The 4,381-nt window shown below is 38.1% G+C and overlaps 1 non-coding gene across 1 annotated transcript; it reads left to right on the top strand.

Moving 5' to 3' along the window:
* The first annotated feature begins 3,859 nt into the window (after positions 1-3,859).
* TRNAQ-CUG (transfer RNA glutamine (anticodon CUG)) lies at positions 3,860-3,931 on the top strand. Its single transcript has one exon. It is a non-coding gene; the product is annotated as a tRNA-Gln (tRNA).
* Positions 3,932-4,381: the final 450 nt, after the last annotated feature.

Raw genomic sequence — 4,381 nt, 5'->3', positions numbered from 1 at the left:
TTTATGTGACCCAAATCCAAATCTCAACAGAGTTGAAATGTGTCAATAACCACGGGTGCATTGATGTGACGTGGTTCGAGATGTACTTTCACGACGTTGCAATTCTCGTTAAAAATAATAATAATAAAAGCGGTAAAAAGTTAAAATTTGCCCATAGGTTCAACATATATTAAAATCAGATAAAATAAGCCGAATATGACAGTTGAGCGACCGTGCTAGAACCACGGAACTCGGGAATGCCTAACACCTTCTCCCGGGTTAATAGAATTCCCTACTCGGATTTCTGGTTCGCGGACTGTAGTACAAAGTCAATCTTTTCCTCGATTCGGGATTCAACTGGTGACTTGGAACACCATAAATCTCCCAAGTGACGACTCTGAATCTTTAAATAAAATCCCGTTTCGATTGTCCTTTAATTGGAAAAACTCCCTTACGCCCCTGCAGGCGCAGGTAAGAAGGAGGTGTGACAGACCCTCATTGAACAACCGAGCTACTTCCTCCCTCAGCTGCCTGTAGTTTTCGATTCTATGGCCATATGTGCCATGATACTTATACATCAAGTTTGGATTTCTTTGGGAAGGATCGGTTGAATGGGCCTGGGCCACATGGTGTCTTTTATTCTTCCAATAGCTGACACGATCCCCGATGCATCCACACTAAAATTATACTTCTACAATTGAGGTGCTTCCGCGGGGTCGGTATGTTTATCAAATCCATTCTTACTCATGAGTCCCCGAGAGCTTTGACCTCGGTCATTTCTTTGATCATTCCAAGGAGCTTTACCTTCGATCGACGTACGACTGATACGATTCCTTGTTGGATCTTGAATCCCTACCTTATCCCTCGGAGGCTTAGCTGCCAATATATTAGGATGAACTGAACCTGAGGGGGATCCCAACTGGTTGTCCTCGACCCCGATCTTTGATTGATAACGATTATGTACGTCTGACCACGCCACAGCTGGGTACTCGATTAGATTCTGCTTTAATTGTCGAGACACAATCGAACTCCACTCATTCAAACCTTGCATAAAAGCTTGTACTACCCAATCATCCGAGATCGGTGGTAATTCCATTCGCTCCATCTGAAACCGGGATACGAACTCCCTTAACATCTCATCGTTCTTCTGTCTTATCTTAAAAACGCCTGATTTCCTCATTGCCACCTTTATGGCCCCGGCATGTGCTTTCACGAAGGCGTCTTCTAACATAGCAAACAAATCGATAGAGTTCGGGGTCAAGTTGTGATACCAAATCATGGCTCCCTTCGACAAAGTTTCCCCAAATTTCTTCAATAATACCGATTCGATCTCATCATCATTTAAATCGTTTCCTTTAATCCCGCAAGTATATGAAGTAATATGCTCGTTAGGTTCGGTTATCCCATTGTATTTGGATATATCGGGCATGCGAAACTTTTTAGGAATAGGCTTCGAAGCCGCACTTGGAGGGAACGACTTTTGTATGAACTTTTTGGCATCCAAACCTTTCAAGACCGGAGATGCCCCCGGTATTTGATCAACACGGGAGTTATAAGTCTCCACCTTTTTGTCATTATCCTCAATATTCTTTTCCCCATACTCGATCCTGTTGGTGAGTTCTTCGAGCATCCTTATAATTGTGGGGTCAGTCCCCGAGCCACTACCGTTTGATCTCTTTGGCGCCGGTTCAGCACATCGAGTGTTTTCTGGTTCGGCTATACTCGAAGTTTTATTCTGACTTTGAAGTTGAGCGATGGCAATTTGTTGAGCTTGTAGCATCTCGAATATCACTTGGAGGATGACTCCCCCATCTCCTATACCCTGCGTTCCTTGGCCACAAGATCGGGCTTACCTGCGAACACTCCCTCCGGAGTCTTTGCCTAAATCCGCGTTCAGAGCAATGTATGAACTAACATCAACTGGTTCCATATTTGGCACTTTCCTAGGGTTTATTGGTGTTACACCGACCCCTATATTGTTGTTTTCCCTATGAAATCCTAGACCATCATTGTCGTGTACAGGTGCATTTTGCGAGTTTGACATGTTTTAGCCTGAGAATAAAAAATTCTTGACAAGAAAAAGTGTAAAAATAATGTGTGTTAAGAGAATCACTAATGAAATAATCACTATTATCTTTAGCCCCACGGTGGGCGCCAAACTGTTTACCTCGAAAGTACGAGTAACAATTAAATTTGATTTGTGATTTTAAAGATATGTGATTTAGTTCAATACTAATTAATAATCAAGATGTATAACATATAAATGAAAGAAATGAGTAAATCAAATCAGTGTTGCTAGGCAGTATCGACCTCGAGCTAAAGTGACCTCGAGATGGATCAAGAACAATAAAACAAGAATAGTAAAGCTGAAGGACAATTCTGATGAACAATGAGCGAGAAAGTAAGTGGGTATATTCTTTTTCAATGATTAGATGATATTTACAAATGATTAGGGTCCCCGTTATATAATAGGAGAACCCTAAATAAGGTACATTTGTATTTACAATAAAGAATCTTATTGGGACAGTTGTCTAACCGCCTAGTACGGATTCGTACAAATCTATTCCGGGATTTACGCCATGATCTTGAGGACGTGGCAGGAATCTTGCTCATTCTGTTACAAATCCATAACGGTATTATCTCCAGGCCAGTCACGTTAGGCTCCGACATTCCTCGAACACTTGATTCTTCGAGCCTCGTACTCTGTCGTTGAGCTCGATCTTGGTCCTCGAGCTCGAACTCGATCAATCCTGAATTGGGGCTTAAGGCGACCCCTCGAACTCGGAAAATCGGATATACCTGATTTCGACCGTATACACTTCCTTCCAATTAATCTGATGTATGATGTGCACAAGAAGAAAAAGAAAGTAGAAGTGTTTGCACATTGCCGTTGAGCCGTTCAATCATATGTTTACTTATACTTTTGTACAAAAATTGCTTATATACTCGGATAAACATAGTAAAAAGTATAATCCTTATCTACTCGACCTCTACGTATAAACATGCTTTCCTCATTAATGTAATTTTAAAACTACTGTAATAAACATTAATTAAAGAAACTAGTTCAATAAAGTGAATTATCTTTTGATAACGAATATGATTTTAGTTTCGAATTCACCATATAAAATAATGGTCATGGATCACATTCCAAAAATCTTCTCGCCGCGACTTCTTGCATTGAGATAGAGAAAGTAACTTTCCACACAAGAAAACACTCAGAAAGTTAGGAAATGTATCGTCGTTGAAAACTAGTTTACCAAAGGCGAAAATTGATGTCAATTTCTTATAAATTTTTGTGATGATTTAACTTCCTAATTTCTTAAGGTGTATGAACAATATTTGGATAAAGTTTAAAGAAAGAACTTTTGAAAGTTAAAGTTGTATCTAGATATGAATTTTATTTTGGGAAAAAGTTATAGTTTTGTGAATGAGATTATTATTTCATTTGAAATATTCCAAAATTAGTTTTATTAGTTTTCCAATGTCAAATTCTACGTTTCAAAGTTAACTTGAAATAATTGATCAAATTATGAAAGAAACACTCATTTGCAAGTACCATTTAAGTTGAAGTTGAAAGCGTTAACTAACTAAATAAGTCGAACATTAGGAATGAAGAAACCCTTGGTAGAAACAAGTTGAGGAATTTATCTAAATAACCGTCTACCCAATAACTTAAACTAAAAATAACCGAGATACATATGTATAATCTATAGATAATATGTGTATAATCTGTACATATTGGATAAAAAAATAAACAGTGAATCCAACCGGCTATTTGTATAAAGATTCCAAAATAGTGGGTATGGTGTCACATGATTATATTGCCAAACGGATTAGCTAATTATATTAGAAAAATCTCTTCTAAGTGCATTGGCAAAGTGGTCCCATGGTCTAGTGGTCAGGACATTGGACTCTGAATCTAGTAACCCGAGTTCAAATCTCGGTCGGACCTTTCATTTTTTATTTTTCTGAAACTTTGTACTCTTGGGTGCACAAAATAAGTTTATCGTTTCAAAGAGACGTGCTTAATACATAATGGCCATAATCCTACACTAACAATTTACACTCATGACATACCAAAGCCACTACTACAGCAAAACGTAGTTCTCATATTGATATTAAAACATAATTTAATTTCTCGCTTTTATCAAATCTTCACAAGTCACAACCTTACTAAAAAATACTTATAAAACATTTCATTCATAGGTGCACAGATCCAATCTTGATTGGTCTAACTATTTCAAGAACTTGCCTGCGAATTTCTCAATTTGTATTTTTAACGAAAAAATAACCAGAAAATAGAACTAGAATTGAATTTAGAGATCAGCTGTTGGGGCAATGGCGGCCAATGTAGGAGCAAATCTTGCGAAAAATGTCAAGATTTGAGGAATATGGGTCATTT

The sequence above is a fragment of the Nicotiana tabacum genome, chromosome 3 (genome assembly GCF_000715075.1).
Source record: "Nicotiana tabacum cultivar K326 chromosome 3, ASM71507v2, whole genome shotgun sequence".
NCBI classification, from domain to species: domain Eukaryota; kingdom Viridiplantae; phylum Streptophyta; class Magnoliopsida; order Solanales; family Solanaceae; genus Nicotiana; species Nicotiana tabacum.
This window is presented reverse-complemented; position numbering and strand designations above follow the sequence as displayed.